Below are 22,053 nucleotides of genomic sequence, written 5' to 3' on the forward strand. Positions count from 1 at the left end.
CAGCACAGGGAGGCTCCCAGGCCAGGGATCCAACCTGAATCCTCGTGGATGCCAGTCAGACTTGCCTCCACTAAGCACAACAGGAGCTCCTAGTTGTCAGACATTTTATTATGAGACTTAGAAATATCTTCAGAGGGAAAAGAAGTGTTAATACTACCTAAGATATGGCTTTGCCTGATAAATTCTTTCTCTTTCTTTCCTTCCCTATTTCTATGTCTATCTTTGTTCCTTCTCTCCTTCTCTCCCCCCCATATATAGTATTTGACAGACCAGCTTTGCTATATTAATTTTCTCCAAAATACTTACTCATTCCTACTATATGTGGGGTGCTGCCATTTACTGCTGAAAACTTAACAAAATATCTCTGACTTGAGGAAGTTTTCAATTTAATGATTTAGTTTTTAACCCAAATATTGCTAGGAGATATTCCTAGAGAATGCATTATAACAAATCAATTAAAGATACATGTTCATTGGAAAGTGATCAATGATTTTTCATGTTGTTGTGTTTTTAGGGAAATTCCAAGCTATACATATCCATGGCCATTTTTTTACTAAGTATCTCTGTTCTATTTTGTAGAGATTTCATCATCCATGATATTTAACATCTGCCTTATAGTTTTCATTTTGCAAGGGGAATTAATAGCACTTACTTTGCACAAGGCATTATTATTTAACTGTATTTTTCGGGAGAAGAAATGGAGGCTCCAGGAATGAGAGTCAAAGCCCTGCCCAAGGACCCCGTGGTTCTCTTCACTGTTATATATGTTCTCTGCCATCTTCGCTCTCGGTCGATGACATGAAAAATTTAAGCAATCACTTAAGCAATTGGGAAAGAATGTCAACAGATTCCACTACCACATCTGCAGGCTTTTCAGCATCTGTCCTCATGAATGCATCATCCCATATGTTATTAGAGTTGAAAGACCGATGCTCTTACTTAAAGCAAGTCCCCCCTTCTTGCCAACCCCAGAGCGGTGTTCTGGGAATTAGTCCCTTACTTTTCCATGATTTTAGATTTGCCTCTCTACTGGATCATTCCATTCTTACACAAATTTGTACCATTTCTTGCATTGTTAAAAACGGAAAACTTTCTGCTTGACTTCTCTTTCTACATATTCGCCCATTTCCCTGCTCCCTTTTGCAGCAGTCCCAATATGGTGTATACACTGCAATATCTAACTTTTCTACTTCAATTCCTTCTTTATTGTCCTTATAACGCCACTAGAAACCATTTGGTCAAGGTCACCTATGACTTTATATCGCTAAGTCAACTGTTCTCAGTTCACAGCCTACTTCATCTTTTTGCAGGGTTGATAAGCAGCTCTTCTTGGAAGCACTTTATTTACTGGGATATCAAAGATGCACTTTACGCTTAGTTTTCCTCCCACCTCACTGATGGTTCCTTCCATGTTTTCTTTGCCCACATCCTCCGGAACCTCTCAGGTGGAGTGTCCCAGGGTGTGGAGTACTCTCTGTACTCGCTCTTTGGTGACTGTGCTGGCTATTTAGTTCCTGAGTCAAAGCTGTGTATATACATACACTTGGCTTTGTGAAACTGAGCTTGGGATTTTGCAAACCACAGTTCTCCCTTGCCAGCTGGTCCCACTTAGATTTTGCCAATGGGGAAGATGAGAAAAGGGAGAGGAAACTTGAAGGGTCGTGGAAGAGACGGACAGACAGACCCTGAGAGACGGCTGATTCCAGGAGCAGCGATTTGTCCCTGTGTGTAGGCTTCTCCCACCACATTATTATGACCCGAATCAGTTTTCTTTGAAACTCCAGGCAAAATGCCAACTTCTCAGAGGTCTGAGTCCATGGGCCACTCTTACAAGACTTTACTTTTTATTAATCCCAAACTCTTCCTTTTGCTTTCTCAGCCAAGGAATGGTAACTGCTTCCTGAAGTAATGACTTCTTGCTGCCTTTTCCATTGTCTAATATGTGCCTACCATCTCTTTATATGACATTCTCCAGTTAAAATAATTGATGTTGTTTCTCGTTCCTGACTGAACCTTGACCAATAAAGTAATCTAGTCACCTAACTTGAAATAATGCTTTTATACTGATGATTTCCAGGACTTTCTTCTAAATTCCAAACTAGTATCAGGTCTAATGATACACTTTTACAGTTATACAGGGTTGAATATCAGCAATTGCATATGGCTGAACACTAATATAAAACTAATAGGCACCTTGGAGTTCCCATCGTGGCTCAGTGATACACGAATCTGACTAGTATCCATGAGGACACAGGTTCGATCCCTGGCCTTGCTCCTTGGGTTAAGGATCCAGCATTGCGGTAAGCTGTGGTATAGGCTGCAGATGAGGCTTGGATCCTGTGTTGCTGTGTCTGTGCTGTAGGCCAGCAGCTATAGTTCTAATTTGATCCCTAGCCTGGAAACATCCATATGCCATGAGTGTGGCCCTAAAAAGCAAAAACAAACAAAACAAACAAACAAAAAACCAAACTAACAAGAACCCCAAATTTAACAGTTTCATAACAGAATTCCTCCCCATCAACTTTTTATGGCTCCCCCATCTCAGTCTGATCATGCATTCACACCTTTGGTTAATCAGGACAAACCCTTTGAGTTTCCTTGCCTCTTCTCTTTGCCTTTACACTGACTTCAACTTGCCAGCAAATACCATTGGTTCTTCTCCCAAAGTATATACAAAATCTTGTCATTTATCACTACCTCCAAACTGACAGAATAAAAAACTCTACTACCAGTGGTCTCCTGGGTGTGACTTGAACATGCCTGGTACACTCTTGCTTTCCAGCCATAATGCTGGAACTAGTAGAATGTTCTTCCTCAAACTATCTACCTGAATAATTCCCTCACTTCTTTCAAGATTGAAATATAACCACTCTAAAATGACAACGACCCCACACTTTGGCAACAAACCCTTTGAGCTTTCTCTGTTTTTCAGTTGGTTTGTTGGTTTATTTTTCTCTTTGTAACAAATAGTTTCAAACATGCTATATATTTATTTTACTCAGAACATGCTGGACTGCAGTACAAATAAAGCCATAGTTATCCAAGAGCCAAAAAATAACTTTTTTATCACCCATAAAACAACAGACCAAAGCAGGATTCCTGATCAGAGGGGACCATGACTCAGTGATTGGTTCCTTCCTTCCTGTGGCTTCACCATCCCCTGGGAACCATGATTGTTCTGTATCCAATCAGTAGAAAAGAAAATATAGGAAGATATGGAAGGCTGTAGCATCCTTGGCCAGGAAATGGCACCTATCACTTCCTATCATATGGGCAAGGACGTAGCCACATAAGCACATGTAACTGCAAAAGGCACTGGGAACAGAGTCTAGCTGTGTGCACAGGAAAGATAGAAAACAGAAATCTGGTGGACAGCTAGCAACTTCTGCGACAGGTAGCTAATTTCTCAGGTTTACGGTCAATATTTGTTCCTCTTACTAAAATGCAGTCTCCATGAGGGCAAGAGACTTGGTAGATTTTGTTTATAGATTTATCCCATGAATCCAGACTAGTTCCTCTCACAGTGTAGTCACTCAAAAATATTTGCGTAATGAATGAATGAATGCCAGATGCTTTGTGAGATAGAAAAGGAAAACGGATTATCCCTAAAATTGGAGAATTTGTGCTCTTTTGGGGAGACAAGACATTCCTATAAATATACAAATAAAAGACGAAAAACACAAGTTGACATGTGGTAACAAGGCATGCTGTATTCACAAAGGTTGAGAGAATTCATAGCCAAGAGAAAAGTCCAGCCTTGGCTTAGGTCAGAAAAGGGTGTTGGATTTGGTTTAGATTAGCTGAAAAATATAAATGCCATCTTGTGGTTTTCAAATTGCTCCAAGGAACTCCAGGACTCTTAGAAGATATTTCATAAGTTCTTAAAATAATAAAATATGTCTACAAAGTTTGTTTAAAAGCTTCTATTTCTGAGTAATTGTTATTCAAGGAGCAGTGTTAAATGATTTTTATATATTACATCATTTAATCCTTAAAATGATCCTATAAAATTAGTATATTTATTTCCTTTTTACCTAAGAATTTGGGAAAATAGAACTTTCGATTTCAACAACAAAGTTCTATAATTTTCTCCATGAAGATCAGTAAGGACTTACTGCTAGGTATATCACTGCTTTTGTTACTATTGTAAATTAGATCTTTTTGCATGTTACATATTTAATTTAACTATGTAACTAAAGGGCATATAAATGCCCTATATATGTGTATTGATCTTGTATTCAGAAACCTTCTAAAGCCACTAAGGTTATGTATTACATTCATTTGGCAATATATCCTCAAACGCTTTTCATGCAGGTGATCATATATCACAAAACAACAGCTTTGCCTCCTTCCAGCCAATCCTGACATTTCATTCCAGGTTCTCACCATTTCATTTCAGGTCTCCGATTAGACTACCCTTTAAAATATTTAATACAAGTGAAAAGAGCTAATGGACATTCTTGATTAGTTCCTGAATGTAAAGAAATACATTTTAAAATATGTGAAGTTTTGGAGGATTGAATATATCATGTTAATTCCTTTTCCCTTTTTCATTTTTTAAGGTGTTTTTCATTGCTCTTCCTTTTACTTAGGACTTAGTGTTGAATTTCATTCACTGTTTTTGCTGTAACTACTAAATTGATTTCATATTTTCTTCTTTATGTGTCAACCCTGCAGGCCATTATTCCAGGTCTACCTTACTAGGAGAAAATTGATTTTGTTCGGGTATAGGTGGGTTATGTGGTTCATGGTCTGGATGGCTCCCAAACTCCTAGGGTGAATTTTGATTCGTCTAAACAAACTATAGTAATTCTATTATCTCTCTCAGTGGTTGGTTAAACATGGAGGAGTGACATGACCACGGCCAATGACACATAAAATGTATTCTGCTTGGGGGACTGGCAAAAGGGCATGGCAGGGTCATAGCCTTTTTTTTTTTTTTTTTTTAATATGTTAAGCATGTCCACTACCATCTTGCAACTATGCAGAGAATCACCCACACATCGACCATTGCAGAGAGAAAAGATGAGTGGGACCTGGCTTCTTGATAACATGGTGATGCTCCAGAATGAACCCTGAAACCACGTGACTTCTAGGCTTCTTTTTTTATGGAATAATACATGCGACTTTTTTGTTGGCTTCTTTCTTATTTGTAGTCAAAGGCATCTTGACATGTGTTGATTTACTTTCATAGGTTCCCTAATGTTAAACCATTCTGGTATCTCAGAACACACCCGATCTGATCTTGATATGTTTATTTTATAGCACCCCAAATTTAGGTTGGTCAAAATTGTTGACACATTTGAATCTACATTCCACATTGAGACTGCCCTGTAGTTTCTCATTTTATACTGTCAATGCTCAAAGACATAACAGCCTCATAAAAGTGGGGAAATCTCCCACTTGCTTTATTTTTTGAAAGAGTTTGTATCAAACTAGAATTGCTTATGTCTTGAACATCTGCTCTAACCTGGCTTAGTGTCTGGGGCTGGTGTCTCTTTTGTTTGTTGTGTTAACATGTATATTCTTGCGTATGAATTTTGCAGGAGGAGGAATGGGTATTGCTTTGAATATTAATTTGATTTTTAAATGGTTATGAGACTATTAGATTTTCTATGTTCCCCTAAATCAATTGTGGTAATATATGTTTGATTTCTTTCAGATTTCAAATGTAGTGGCACAGAATGCTTTAGTATACACTCATAATATTAAAACATTACTCCTTGTAATGTCTTAGTTATACTTCTAATATTCTTATTTTCTTTTTCCTTTTTTTTTTTTTTTTTTGCTTTTTTAAGGCTATACCCATAGCATTTGGAAATTTCCAGGCTAGAGGTTGAATTGGAGCTGCGGCCACCAGCCTATGCCACAGCCACAGCAAGGAGGGCTTGGAGCGACACCTGCCACCCACCCCACAGCTCAAAGGAACACCAGATCCTTAACTCACTGTGCAAGGCCAGGGATCGAACCTGCATCCTCCTGGATGCTAGAAGACTTCATAACTACTGAGCCATAATGGGAACTCCCCTTGTTTTCTTTTTTTATGGCTCAGTCTTGTCAGGCATTCGTATATTTTAACTGCATTTAAATGCACACGCTTTGAGCTTTGTGATCTTCTCTATTGTTTATTTCTATTTCACTAATTTTTGTTCTTATTTTTATTATTATTTTTTTCCTTCTTCCAGAGTTGTGCTATTGTTTTTTGACTTGGATTATTACATCATTAACTTTTACTCTTCACTTCTAATACATAGATTAAAGACGATGCATTTCTGCCTGCATAACACTTTGGTTGTGTGTGTGGTGATTTGATGTGTGTGTGGTGGACATTTACATTTATTTCTAATACAGCATATTCCAACTTCCACTCTGATATCTGCTTCGATCCATAAATCATTGAGAAGTTTGATTTGTTGTCTCTGCTAACATTGGAGTGAGCCAGAAAGTGGCAATCTGAATTTGGAACCAAGTTTTCTGGCCCAGAGTCTGTGTCTCTAACCATCAAACATACCTCCTCTCTGTCATCCTGTCTTTGCTTTCTCTCTTAACCTATGGAAATTTGAGCTGTCCATTTCCTTCCTTGAGATGAGATTTGCATATACTTTTGTTATGATTTTTCAGCATTTCTACATGTCTGTAGTGAGAAATAGGTTCCTGTTTACTCCTTCACTATGTGAGAGAAACTAGAACTTTCTCCCAACTTATATTTTACACACTAATTTTTCCATAGTCGGTAGAATTTATTACAGTTCTAGATGATCAAATATTGTTAACACTCTAGGATGCTGCTATCTTGAAATAAATTGGAAGGACTCGGAGGAAATCTAGAGGAAAACTTGTAGACATTGATTCTACTCTCCCCTTTTGATTTGGTTTCCCTGGAATCTAGATCGTTTTCTGTAAGCTGATGGTCACGTCTGCTCAGTCTACCTAGTGGGGTTGAAAGTCAGAAAAGAAGGATGGCCCAGGTAAGTGTGTGTAGGTCCGACCCCAATTTTGCTGATCAAACAGAATTTACTGGATCCACTAGCTTTTAAAAAACATTCATAAAATCAACTTCAGATGAACATTTTTTTCTTCCAGGAAATTAAAAACACACCCCCAGACCATTTCATTTCCCTTCAGAATTTCTCTGTAAGCAGGCACAGTAAGGACTTTGCTTTTCTCACTTTATTTCTAAGAAATCTGAAACTTGGCATCTGAGGTCTGTTCCCCGATGAAGAATCCAGGGTGCCATTTAAAATATGGTTTAAGTATGGGAAGTATCACCTCAATATTTTTTAAAAGGACATTCTAGGTAGCATATTTTTGGAGCAAAATTTGAGCCTACTTTGGGTTTTATTCCTTCTTCAAATAATATGCAGATTTACAACAAGGCTAGGAAAGCGTTGTCACATCCTTTTATCTCATTCTGTACCATATCTTTTATATAAGTGGTTTTAAATTACACTGTTGGTAGCCACACAGGATCTAGAATAATGGACTTATTTTTTAATCCTAAACTTTTTCTCATCCATTTTTTACTGTGAAGATGGTATCTTCTTCAGCTACAAAGAGAAGCAGTTACGTAGTCTTAGAGAATGCAGAATAATGGCTTAAAGTCATTTTCAATATAGTAAAACCTCATTTATTTGACCTATAAAAAATTAGAGAATTTGATCAATAAGCAGTTTCTTGACCAGGTGTTTCTCATTCTAATTTTAATAAATAACTAGAAGGTAGAAATTTTATGTGGAAAGAACATTTAAAATCTGTAGGAAAGCACATTGCTTTCAAATGCTCAGTATATAACGAGCTTATACTCTAATTGCTAATAAGTCTATCTATTCAAAATATACTCCTTTAGGAGTTCCCGCTATGGTATAGATGGTTAAGGATTTGGCTTTATCTCTGCAGCGATGCGGGTTTGATACCCAGCCCAGTGCAATGGGTTAAGGATCTGGCATTGCCACAGCTCTGTGTGTGTGTGTGTGAGTGTGTGTGTGTGTGTGTGTGTGTGTGTGTAGAACTAGGGTAGTTTGTATTTGATTTAGTGGCTATATCTAGAAGAAAATAATATTGAAATATATTATCCTTCAGGTGTTTTTTGAATTTTAACTGACTATCAGTTTGTGAGCTTATATTGCATTAACTGACATTTTCCTGTAGAAAGTGGCTATTCACTAGTTTCTTACATTACTCAGAAACTCATTGTGGGGAAGCAGCAGAAAGCTTGTGCCCTTACCCAATATCTTCCTGCAGCTTCCTTCACTGTCTACTATCTACATAGAGTTCAGAATCAATACCTAATTAGATCTAGTCAAGTCAGCAAACCAGCAAACACGTCCTTTCTGCCTCTGCATCAAAATGACTCTCAGCTCTCTGTAGGAGAATAAACCATCATCTCGTCCAAAAAAATTTAAGGATCTGTTCCAAAAAAAATCAATATGTATTACTAAGGACCTCATACTCATTTATCTCTTAATTACCTCTGGAATGTGTAAATACTCTTTAGAACAAGATCAAAATGCTTTGCTCATTGTATGTATGTCTGTTATGTCTCATCTTACTTCTTTTTGGCAGAGATCTTTGGATTTTTCAATAGAATCTCATGTAAAGAAGGATTTTAAAATATGAACCATCCACAGCCTCTGCAAAGAATGTTACAAACCACAGATATGTGGGGATTTAGGAGCAATATTTTACGACAGAAGAAGATAGCTGAGCTTTTCATGCTAGGATAGTATCTGGACACATGGCTTATGCCAGGTGGTGCCGAATAAATAAAAGAAGACCGTTGACAAGAGAAAGATTTTGTTAACTAAAATCTTACACTCATGGAACCGCTGCTCCTCAGCATGGTTGATATAGTCTATTCTGTAGTCATAGTAATGCCCATATTTCAGGCAAAATGAGTAATATTTTTGCATCTTCAACCACTCTTTCAGGGATAACAGAAGGAACAGTGGATATTTTATGGATCTGCTTAGCTGACTCATTAGGGGACCATTTATAATACAATTGGAAGAAAAACCTTAGTCCCAGACATCAAAGAAAACCAACAGGCTTATCATTTGCATGACTGCTTTATCCATTTTAAAATTTTTAAATGAAGTAAGTATACTCTTATCTCAAAAAGTCTCTTCCCTTTTAAAATAACTTCCGTTCCCCTTTATCTACTGGATTTATATTCTTGAACTTAAGAAAGAAGCTCAAGATACCTGTGCACACTCAGTCAGCAGCATTGCAGAGTTATCTGGTGGCCCAGCAGCTTAAGGATCCAGTATTGTCACTGCTGTGGCTCTGGTCACTGATGTAGCATGGGTTCAGTCCCTGGGCCAGGAACTTCCACAGACGTGGCCAAGAAGGAAAAAAAAAAATCACGGTATTGCAAAAAGAGAAACACTCAACTTGATTTACTCATCTAGCCAAAGTGAAAGCTGCAGTTTTCTGGAAAATGTAGATGTATTTCCATTTGTGGATTGAGTTGATTTCACCTGAAATTTTAGCATGACTTAGTCATGGATAGATTAATTTATGTAACTATGGGAGGGGGAGAAACAAGAAAAAAATCTTTTGTCCCATGTATTATAACAAAAAACTTATACATTTTATATTCATCCATAGAAGAGACATAAGAATCAGCCCTGCATAATCACGGGAAATACTGTTTCCACCAAATGAGGTTGTGGAGGACAGAACTATTTGCTTTAGTGGACAAATCACTCCTGAACTGAGAAAAAAGAAAAAAAAAAAAACCCACAACATTGCATCTGTATATAACTTCCGTCCTCAGAAACAAATTGATTTGAAAAGCCTGTTTCAGATCATTCAAATGAAGAAGACTGGAAAGGAGTAATTATATGAAGCAACATAAAAGAATAAGGTAAGCAGTACTTAAATAAATCAGATGCATTTGTTAATTAGGGTGAAGAATTGAGGGGGAAAGAAAGGATGGCCCTGTCTTGCTGCACAGAAAGCCCTAAACATCAGAGGAGAACAGCACTTTTGAGCAGCAAAGCAGCACAGAAGTTAGAAGCACAGACCCCAGAAGTGTGCAGCTCTGCTGTTTTCTAGCTGTGTGACCTTAGTCAATTTGAACAGCCAATCTAATGATTGGTTTTCTAGACTGTTAAGTAGGGTTGACACTGGTACCAGGGACTTCCTCCACTGTCACTCACCCAGTCCTGAACATGCCAACCACCCCCTGTTTCAGGGCTGTTGTGCCATTATCCCCTACAGCATAGAATGTCCATCACCCAGAGAGTCTCACGCTTCATCGTCATACGTTCTTCAAACTATGCCCAAATCTCACCTAGCCTATCCGAAACAGCATCCCTCTCTGCTTCCTATATTCTGAATTAGTTTTCTCCATAACATTATACATTGATTTTGGTTGTCTCTTTCCTCCAGTAAAATAAAAGGGACATGGACTTGATGTATTCACTGCCTGAGCCCCACCTGTGTACTTGACACATGTATGCAGAATGAATGAATGAAAGGCTAATGGATGGATGAATGAATGAATGAAAAGAGTACTGTGGAAAAAAGAGATTAACCTCATTGAAGCCTGCAGAAGTCAAACTACATAGGCTGTGTAGACCAGGTTAAGAAATGTACCCTTCATCCCCGATAAAAGAGGGATGCAATTTCCAAGGGTTGTTCGAAGATTGAATGACAGAGGGAACATGATTCAGCCTAGCATACAAATCATCTTTATTCAATTCATGCTGATTACTGATGTTTCATTAATGAGTGGCCCAAAAAGTATGCTGGGCAATCGGATCACCACCAAGCATTTATGAGAGATTCCACTTTCCCTTCTAGAACCTTAGAGTTTTCATTAAAAAAACAGAGTATGAAATCCTCAGGTCAGTTGACATTAAGAACTGTTACTCAAACCCAGCTTTCTAGGCCAGCTCACTGGAATAATGACAGTTTTATAAAATCTGACCTTCAGGGTGCCTAAAACCTCATATGTCATGTTCAGTTGAAAGAAGAAAGGTTCTGCCAACATGAGCATGCTATCAGCTTATTCTCTTTATTGATAAAAGAGTCTGATAGGTTGAATATCTGGGTGAACTTCCGTGCATGGCTCATTCTCACGTCAGGCACTGTGCTCAGCGTTTATAGATCATATTTGATTAACGAACATAATCCTCCCAAAGATTAGCATAACTTCCAGCCTTCTATTATAGAGAAGAATCCTCAGGGCCAGGGAGTCACAGTGAAACAACTTGCCTATGGTCCACAGTGAGCCAGCGTAAGAGGCAGAGCCAAACTCTGAAGGCAGGCTGTGGGTTCCAGCTTTCACGAGTTCTCTCTTATTCTGCTCATTAATCCAAGTAAAGTGAGGATCAGAGAAGTTAAGGAAGCTGTTGAAGTCACATAGCTGTGAAGAGATGGAACCTGCAATCAAGGCCGAGTATGCAACACCGAAGCCTATGTGGCCAAATTGCCTTCTGACTCTCCCTTTCGTTCTTCACTCATCTTTAGTGATTTGGATGCGTGGTGGCTCCTCCCCACTTCAATGCAAATCGGGATGTATCACCCTTCAGAGCTGTATACAGTGCAAATCAGTCTGCAGATGGACCAAAGGGTCAGAAATAGTTATGGATAAATTTTGATTTGTATAAACTAGCAAGATTTCAAATCTTCATTCCTTTTCACATGATAGAATGCTTGCACATATATTCGCAGTGTAGCCTGTAAACACTCGTTAGTTCTTCTTAAAGTCCTATTGCTTCCTTGGATATGATCCTTGCAATTAATCCTCAGCACTTCTGTTTTAAATAGCACCAAAACAGAACATGAAAGAAGATAGGAAAATGCCAGTGTTGAGTGACAGAAACTACTAAGTTAAGTGGTTCTTTTACTCCTAGAATGAGAAAATTTTAACCTTAGAAAGACTTATTAAATAAGTTATATGAGAACAGCATTTAAGGATCTGGGATGGGATGTTCATTTGGAACTTATCTAGTAAAAAGAGAAAAATAGCAAGTATCTAGTTTCTTCAAGAAATCACTTAATGCGAGAATTGGCTCGAAAACATGATAATTGTGGTTTTCTCTTTTCAAGCCAACAGAAATGGCTTATAATCTTAGTATCAGCTTCTCAAACACACGTGTTTTCAGCTTGCTTTACCAGACCCATCTGGTCCTTGTGGCTATAAGGTATATCCAGTCACTACTGTTACCCATCCTAGAGTTATGAAAAGTAAAATGTAAACCCAAAAAGAAAGGATTCTGGTCATTTGTGGGTTTTTTTTTTTTTTTTCTTTTTTTTTTTTTTTTTTTAATTACACACTACCTCTCCTTTTGGTGTAACTTTCTAGGCTGCCATCAAGGATTGTGAAACCATTATCACACCAAACCAATGCCTCAGAACATTTCCCAGTCATATGCTAACAATTAAGATTGGGTCCTCTCATTGCAAACAACTGCCATTACCTCATCCTTGTCCTAAAGAGAATGCTGCCTCTTTCTTTGATGAGAATAGTGCCAAGTACCTGAGTTCAGCAGATAACATAGTCTTTTCACTCCATCAACTGAGACAATTCTCTATTAAAAAGAGTTTGATTCAGGGAGTTCCCAGTGTGGCTCAGAGGGTTACAATCCCAACAAGTATCCATGAGGATGTGGGTTCGATCCCTGGACTTGCTCAGGGGTTAAGGATCCAGGGTTGCTGTGAGCTGTGGTGTAAGTCACAGACGCAACTCACATCCCACATTGCTGTAAGTGTGGTGAAGGCCGGCAGCTGAAGCTCCAATTCAGACCCTAGCCTGGGAACTTCCACGTGCTGTTAAATGCAGCCCTAAAAAGAAAAAATGTTTGAGTCAGATTTAAAAAACTTTGTGGCCACCATTGAACCACACAACCTAGATGCCTTTTGTACATTGAGCTAGAGACCTTCTGTCAACCTCTCAAAATCTTCATTTTCCCCTTGCACCATGAGTACTGTGGAGGTTCATTTTAGCAGAAATGAAGAGAATATGGAGGTATCCTCCATGCACTTAAGCGCATGCTTTACTTTCTGGCTAAAGGGATCTTTCTATACTCTTAAAAAGAGGAATGCAAGCCAGGGAGCAGAGCTCTAATTTTTCTTTTTGGAAAAATCTGGAATTTGGTACAATTTTTAAGGAACAGGCCTTCCATCAACCCTAATTACTGTTGGAAGTGATTCTATTGGAACTACTTGGTAATTCAATACAGAATTTCTCTCCAGACCACCAGTTCAGAATTGGCTCCAATGAGAAAGAATTCTAAGTTATTATCAGATGGTGTCTGCCTGCCAGAATAAGAGCGATTAGGGGAATTGATCAGTTTTCATGTAGGGGTTTCAAGGCCATGTGAATCAAATGTCATTAGTATCAACCTTCACCACTCATCCCCCCCTTCTCCACCACCCCCCACTGCCCTCAGGCAGTGCCAAAGCCAAGAAATGAGTTGAGGTAAAGAATAAATCATTATTTTTTGTTCCATGGGTGGTCCTATCTTTCAGAGATATCTTCAAGTCCAAGAACACTAGAGTTAAGAGTTATCACTGATATGTAAGTCCCTCGAATTTAGTTCTGCCAAGCCGCTGTGTGGGTACTCAAAAAATCAGATGTTTATATCTTTGGATCTTTAGAGAGTCTCAGGACTGAAAAATTTTCAGTGCCACCCACATACATATCAATTGAAACAAGAACAGATAAAACCATGAAACGAGTTTAGGAAGTTTAACAAAACATAAAACTACAAACTTTTTTAAAAAGCATATCTATTTCCAAATAGGTTTCTAATTTATGAGGGATTCCTGCTTTGATGATCCCCTAAACCCATGCATAGGCTGAATGATGGATATTACAACAAAAGGTATGATAGCACGTTGAAAAAGATCCAAAAATGCCGTCCAGAGACCTGTGTTCAAGATTTGACTCTATGGGTCAAGTGGAAGGGATATTGAGCGAGCCAACAAATTTCATGGCACATCTACTTTCCAATCCCTACAACAGTGACAGTATTTACTTCTTAGGATGCTCGGATTATTATGTGACTTGCCACAGGGAACATTATTTCTAAATAGCATCATACAAATGTTAGATCTTAATATTTTAGTTAGAATTTAGATCATTCTCTGTATCTTATTTTGCAAAAATTTAAAGATTCTTTCTGGTTTTTGTCTCCTGTTTATTAAGTATAAAATTATAAATAATGCTCAGCCATATTGTCAGTAAATTTTGTTAGAGTCATTTTAATATACACTCAGTAATAATATTAATTAAAGAATGTTGATTTAATGTACATCCTGATTAATAATAAATACTGAGAGCTGGCCATGTGCCAGGCAGTATTCTCAGTTTGTTACTTATGATAACGTATGTGATTCTCATAACAAAACTACAAGGTAGATATTATAGCTATTTTTTTAAATATGAGGAAATCAAGGTTGAAGGCCGAATCTAATAATTATGTATTTTATAGTAAATGAAAGAGCTAGCGTTTCAACAGAGGCTACTTGTTTCAGAATATGTATTAATTACTCAATTATACTGACTTCTCATAAAGTGTAAAATTTTTTCTTTAAAACCGAGTGGGTGAGACAATTCCATTTCAGGTTTCATTTTAAAGTTTTCATCTATTTACTCAGTTTTGCATTAATGCTAGACAGAGGATACAAATTCATGTTGTTCTGTCTAGTGGGGGAGACAGACAAGAAATAAGAAAACAAGCAAGAAAAAAAGAGAGAGAGAGAAAGAGAGAGATGTGTTGCCAGGAAAATAAACCCAATTATAGAGTAAGGAGTGATTGCTTTGTGGAGGAAGACCTCTTTAAGGTAATGACATTTGACCCAAGATTGGAGAATCAGGAGCAAGTCCGCCAGGTGAAGATCTTGGTATTCCAGACAGAGAGCTACAAGGGCAAAGACCTGGAGTTGAGACTGTTGGTAGAAGTGGCCGGGTGCTATAGATTGAATGTTTGTGTCTCCCCCATACCCCCAATTCATGTGCTGAAACTTAATCTTAAGACAAACTGAAACTGACAGCATTAACAGCCTGAACCTATCCAGAACACAGATTGGGACATGAACCCATGTGCCAGGACTCGAACCTGGCCTACACCCAGATTGGGACTTGAACCCACGTTTTCATTCACTTGATGTCTGGACTCACTGAGGTTCAGGTTCTTCGTGTCTCCGTGCAGAAGGAATTCAGCGGGAGACAAAGGGATAGGCAAGAAATAGATTTATTCAGATAGGACGCTTGTGAGAGATGCAAGCAGGCAGGCACAGAAGCTCTGCCCCAGGATCCAGTGGGCTACCGTTTCATCATCCAAGGGGAGTGGGGGCTGGAAAAGACTGCCTCTTCCTTCTTAGTATCCTTAAGTTGTGTGTTCAGATCTGCAGGAGGGTGGTCCTCAAACTCTTGTCCTTGGTCTGAACATGAACGAAGGCCTCAGCCCATCCCTCATCCAACGACCTGAGGCAATTCTCAAGGCTCCCCTAATGAAGCAAACCTGCCTTGTTCTGATGGCTTTTTTGAGCAATTTATTTACTTACAGAGATCTCCCATTGTCCCCTACATTTCCCTCCTTATCTGTGGTCCTTTACTGGGATGTCTAAAAACACCTGTGTCTACTTCATCCCTATCAAAACAATTTGAGAGTATAACTGTACAGATGATGACTTGATGAAGGAAGAAATAATGAGCCATCTGTGGGCACAGGTTTTTTAGAAAAATTAAGTATGCCAGGCTACTAGGAAAAAGCTTTATCATGTTACAACTGAACCGAAGTTTGGCACTTGACATCAGCCTCTACAATGGGTTAAATCATGAGTCACCACCTCTGCTGGCCACCAGCACCCCCTGAGTGGATCTCAGGGTGGAGATGAGGAATGAGAGACCCTGCTCTAGGAAAACTGGAAGAACAGGTCTTCAGATAGTCAGGTTTTGTGGTTTTTTTTTTTTTTTTTTTTTTTTTGTCTTTTTCCCTTTTCTAGGGCCGCTGTCCACAGCATATGGAGATTCCCAGGCTAGGGATCTAATCAGAGCCGTAGCCGTAGGTCTACACCAGAGCCACAGCAATGCGGGATCTGAGCCGCACCTGTGACCTACACCACAGCTCACAGCAACGCCAGATCCCTAGCCCACTGAGCAAGGCCAGGGATCGAACCCACAACCTCATGGTTCCTAGTAGGATTCGTTAACCACTGTGCCATGATGGGAACTCTGAGATAGTTAGATATTTTTAGGAGAAGAATTTATGTGCCCAATTCTTGCATCCCCTCTTATCTAGAAAAACACTAAAATCCTTCAAGGTGATGTTTGCTCCTGGTGATTAGTGGTCACCTTCATGAGACCAGCCACACATGTTGGTGAATGTGTGCATGGCTGCATGCACCTCCTCTCACCTTTATCATATACACTGACATGTCATCTGCAGATGAAGCCATCTCCAAGGGTGAGTGCCCCCCCAACCCAGTCCCTGAAAACTCAGGGTACTGGCCCCAGTAGCTGAGGTGCATATCAAAGGAATGATTTCAAGGAGCCCAGACCTCTTTTGTTCCTGCTACCTGCCCTTCATTAACAAAATCTCTTACAGATCCTGGCTTCCCCCTCACCTCCTTGCAGCAGTATCTCTGGACTGTCTCCCAGGCTTAAGTCCTAATTTTGCTCCAAATAAAACTTAACTCTCAACTTTCGGGTTGTGCCTTTTTTTTTTTTTTTTTTAAGTAGACACAACATTGCATCTGAATTAATATTTTAAAAGTGCAGAATACTTGGATCATAAATGTATGGATCATTCCTTAGTGTAATATCACTTTATGGACAAGACAGAGAATGGAAGCTTTTGAAGTATTAGTGAAGTAGACAAAAAAGAAAAATAAAGGTGCAAATACACTTTAAGAATACAAATGGCCCCCAGATAGGAAAGACTTTGGTATAGCCTGATTGATTGTATTGACATGTCTAAAAGAAGAATGTTTTAATCAGTAGGGGAATATGAACAACCAAGCTGTGGAAGCAGAGTAAATAAAATTAACAGAGGGGAAACAGTGTAAGCTTCCATTCCAGCACAGCACAGACAGAAGTATAACCTCGTAGTTTCCATTTTTGAGTCCTTTTGGCACACGTTGCCAATACTAAGATGATGACAAGAAGCTATAGCCCAGTGGACATTGTGAAAGCAGCACTATTATGAGATTATACGATGAGATGAAGCCTGAAGTCACTGCAGAGCCAGCCCATCTAATTAATTCCAACACATACACGTTTTTTGTTGGTTTTTTTTTTCTGATTTCAGCTTGCTCAGGAGACTTCAAATCATGCCGTATATTACTGCGAGGAAGATATTGCCAAAAGAGAGAGACTTTTCTGATCATTATAGTCTTTAAGAATTCCAATTCTTGTGACAGTGATTTCTCATTATAAACTGATGAATGAGAACTCTGGTTTTATGAATCAAAGGAATGGGGTTGGCTAATGTTATGTCTGCCCCTGAAAAGTGAAACTATTCTCTAGGAGGCCACAAAGTTGTTTATGAGCCTCCGGAAAAGTGTAAGATCCAGATCCTGAAATGGTGCATCCTCCCAGCCAGTAAACAAGTTCCTTCTGCAGGCTTTGGTTTTTCAAAACCACTTAGAAGGGAGCCTTCCCCACCTGCCACGTGGAAACTTCCCCAACAAAAACGCACATTGTTCTGTCTCTATTCCTGTGTCTCTTACCTCTGGCCTGTGGGATCTTGGTTTCAGACTCTGGGTCATCCTGCCTCTGCCTTGCACAATAGCCTGTCTTTGAGGGGATATTTTTTTTTAATCCTATTTCCTGCCTCTGGAAGTACAGGTGTCAACTATTTCTTATTCGGCATGGTCTCTATCCCTTTCAGTCCACATTAATGGTGTTTCTGCCATATAATTTCTTTAAAACTTTGTGGAGTTTCTATGAATCATTTCTTGTTGTTCAAGCCATTCAAAAAAAAAATGTAATATCCACAAATCTCTTTGAGGTAGACTTTCTTTATCCAGTGCCCCTCTTGCAGCTGCAGTGGGATAATTCCCTTAGATTTTTTAAATCCCTATTGTTTAACAGAGAGTGTTTGCAAGGTAGATACTTTAGATGCATTATGAGGCCTTTCCCATCTGAAAGGACCTATGAGGCACTATCTTAAGTCTTTTTTAAAGTTTTCAAAAGGTTTATAGTCACACCATTGGCTTCAGCTTTACTCCAAGGCTGTTTTCCCCACAGTGTTCTGAATTTGACCTTTGCCATGAAGTCTTTTATCACTTTGAGACTTTTTTGCCATGTAGAGAGGCTAGACATGAAAACCAATTAAACGTTCCAACCCAGAAATTCACGAGCTTCTTTACAGTTATACTAAATTTTTGCTTGAAAATGAAATATATCCATTTTTAGCTTATCTCTTTTTCTACATCTCATGATGCACGCCTAAGAGAAGCAAAGTGGTACTGAGAGATAAAATATTGCCTGCCATATCTGGAAACGAAGGATGTCACAGTCATCAGTGAGTGCAGCCACATCCAAGGGTGAGCCAGTGAGCCCTGAGGGAACTCAGGGAGGAAACAAAGAATACTTGCCTTCTAGCATCCATCAGACTACAGCCACTCCCGAAGGAGAGCCTGAGGGATGTGAAAATACAGGATAAAAGTCCCAAATAGCTGAGGTGCATATCAAAGGAATGATTTCAGTAAACCCAGAACTTTGCATCTTCCCAAAAAAGGAAAGCACCAAATTCCTTAATTTGAGATATCTAGTTTTCCAATGTTAATAGTCATCTCTTGTTCCTACTATCTGCCCGTTATTGCAAAACTCCTATTTATTCTAGTTTCCCCTCACCATTGTGGAGCACTTTTCTCAAGGTTATTTGAGATGCTGCTTCCCGGGCTTAAGTCCTCAGTTTTTACCACTAAAAAAAAAAAAAAATAGCTTACAACTCTTAGGTTGTGCATTGTTTTGTCGTCAAAGAGTACATTGAATATTCTGCCTCAAAATTTCATTAGGAAATCCACCAGTTTACTAGGCTTCTTTTCTTTTCTTTTTTTTCTTAGTACAGCCACACCTGTGGCATATAGAAGTTCCAGACTAAAGGATGAATTGGAGCTGCAGCTACATGGCAATGCCACAGCCAAGGCAACACCAGATCCACACCTCATCTGCAACCTACCCTGCAGCTTGCAACAACACTGGATCCTTACACCACAAAATGAGGACAGGGATCGAACCCACATCCTCACAAAGATAATGGTAAATCCTTAACCTTCTGAGCCATAATGGAACTCCAGTTAAGATTGTTTTCTCTTTTGTGTATCACCATCATGATAATTTAAATACTCAACTGCGTTGTCAAACTTTTTTCCAATTTCCCATAATAATTACTTTACTGACCTTCCAGCTTTTATTCATGAATAGATTCTTTGACATCCTTCCAAATTTTTGTAGCAGAAACCTCAAAATCCTTTCATTTTCCATTTGCACCCTAATACCCTAGTCAACAAAACATTGTACGTTTTTGTTAGGGGAAAACTCTGCCCTTGGTATCAAATTCTGTTATGATTATCTATTGCTGCATTAAACCCACTTATAAAACCTTGTGGCATAAAGCAACAATCATTTAATATGCTCATGGAGTTTGTGGTCATGAATTCAGGAAGGGCACAGACATGATGGCCCTTCACTTTTCTTGATGTATGGGCCACAGCCAAGAATAATCAATGGACAAGGAGTGACTCAAATGGCCAGCCAGAGGAAGCACTTAAAGGCCACTTCAATTAAATGTCTGACACTCTGCGGGGGTGATGAGAAGGCTGGCCTCAGTTGAGATTGTTTACTAAGCTACCCATACTTGTTCTCTCCATGTAGCTGAGCCTTCTTGAAACAGAGAAGCTAGGTTTCAAGATGAACCATCAGGAGAGGAAACATTTCAAGAGACCCAGATGGAAGGTCTAAGACTTTTCTGACCCAGTCTTAAGAGACATGCAGTCTTGAACTTCCTGTCATGGCTCAATAGTAACGAACCCAACTGGTATCCATGAGAACACAGGTTTGACCCCTGGCCTCACTCAGTGGGTTAAGGATCTGGCATTGCCAAGACCCGTGGGGTAGGTCACAGACATGACTTGGATCCTGCATTGCTGTGGCTATAGGCTGGCAGCTATAGCTCCAATTGGACCCCTAGCCTGGGACCTTCCATATGCCACAGCTGCAACCCTAAAAAGAATAATCAATGGACAAGTCTTACTTCCACCATATCCTATTGTCCATTGTAATCTTACTTACTTCCACCATATCCTATTGTCCATTGTAATCTTAGGTGGCGTATATTTTGTTGATATTTTTTCCTTAAACAGAATTTAAAGTGAATCTCTGAGTCCAGCCCACTTTCAAGGAGAAAGGATTTAGATTCTTCTCATTAATATGAAAGCCGTAAAGTCATATCACCAAAGAAGAGGTCAGATGGAGATCTTATGAGACCATCTTTGGAAATATATCACAGATCATAGAATTAAACTACTGAATAAGAAGGAAAATATGAGAAAAGTAACTGCAAATGTCATAGGCTTACATAGAGAAGAAAAGCTACTATAAAAACTAAAATGAAGCATAATATTTTGGAGACTCTTATTCCCTGTATCTTGCCACAACATTGCATCCTTAGAGAACAAGGTAAAATGTCACACTAGGGCCAGGGCAGGATAAAATTTGATACCTTATTTTGCACAGGACTAGACATATTTTGTCTTCAGCAATAAATAAAGAAACATACATTGAACCGGAGTCAACTCTGTTTTGTCTCTGGCTGTTGGTATGATAAGAGGAGGCTGGTTTATCCTCCATTCAAATGGCATGTTACACTTCAAGAACCAAGTAAGATCAAGATGAAGTCTTTGGAAGACAGGAAAATAAATTTAGTGGATCAGTCATTGGTCTGATCAAGATGCCGTGGAATAAAAGTAAAACTATTCAGTGGTCAGGACTGGGGAAGTGTTGAAATGATCATCAATCATGGCAACACTCAAATTGTGAAGTTTGTAAACACACAGATATTTAGATTAAACATTACTTAAAATGCCTTTCTCATTGGTGCTCTTATAAGCTCTAAGGAAGCCAATCAGATGGCAAATGAGTACAGTGAAGAGACAAAAAATGTCCAGGATTGGAGAAGTTTGCCCAAATGTGCCTTTTGTAACTTAGTGCTTACTTAAATATTCAATTGTTTGTTCAAAGTTTCCCAACTTGGTACTCCCATTAAACACAAAGGATCAAAGCTGAATTATACCACTAAGATCAGAGGGTTCCTCTAAATCTAGATCCACATTATGTCTGAGGAAGGAAGTTTGACCAGACTCTCCATCCTTGAGTTTTGTGCTTAAAAACACTAGATAGAGATGCCTGGATTCAAACTCATAGGATTCATTTTTACGGCTGCTTGGTCGGGACTTCCCACCAGTAACCACTTCTCCACTGGTTATCCGCGATTTCGCTCTCTACTCTCTATGCTGCAGAGGTGATGAGGAGGATGATCAGAGCAAGGCCACAGGGGAATGAGGCTTTGGCATGGGAACTTGAAACTGTGTTTTTTATGGATATTTATTTATGTAACAAGCATTCCAAAGGGCTTGTTTGCCATAATACCGTCTTTCTTTTTCCATTACATCTCTAGGATTACATACTTTTTTGTTTTGTTCTGATGCCAGAACTGAAATGCTTACAAAAGAGCCTAGCAAAGTATGCTAGATCGATAAGTTAGCTGAGTTTACAAGTTCAAGCGGCACATAAGCGTGACTATGCAAAAGAAGATGTTAAAAAATACACGGTACCCCCCAAAAGCTAATATCCTCATAAATGTGTACAGAGATGAAAGAGATTATAAGCAATAAACTGCTTATAAATAGTCTGTTCTCTGTTACGAGGGAAAGACATGTTTTGTTCCTAATAGCATCAAATGGTCATGGATAATTTTATTTAGATGGTTATTACTTCCACAAGGTACACATCCCTATTTTTAGGATGCATGTGCTTCCATGTAAACACCAATGTTCACCAGAGTAGGTTCATATGGGAAAGCAAAAGGCAGT

Source organism: Sus scrofa, chromosome 15 (assembly GCF_054392235.1).
Source record: "Sus scrofa isolate SSC_HxYL_T2T_F1_AM1 chromosome 15, Sscrofa_HxYL_maternal_Yorkshire_Landrace_v2.0, whole genome shotgun sequence".
Taxonomy (NCBI): Eukaryota; Metazoa; Chordata; class Mammalia; order Artiodactyla; family Suidae; genus Sus; species Sus scrofa.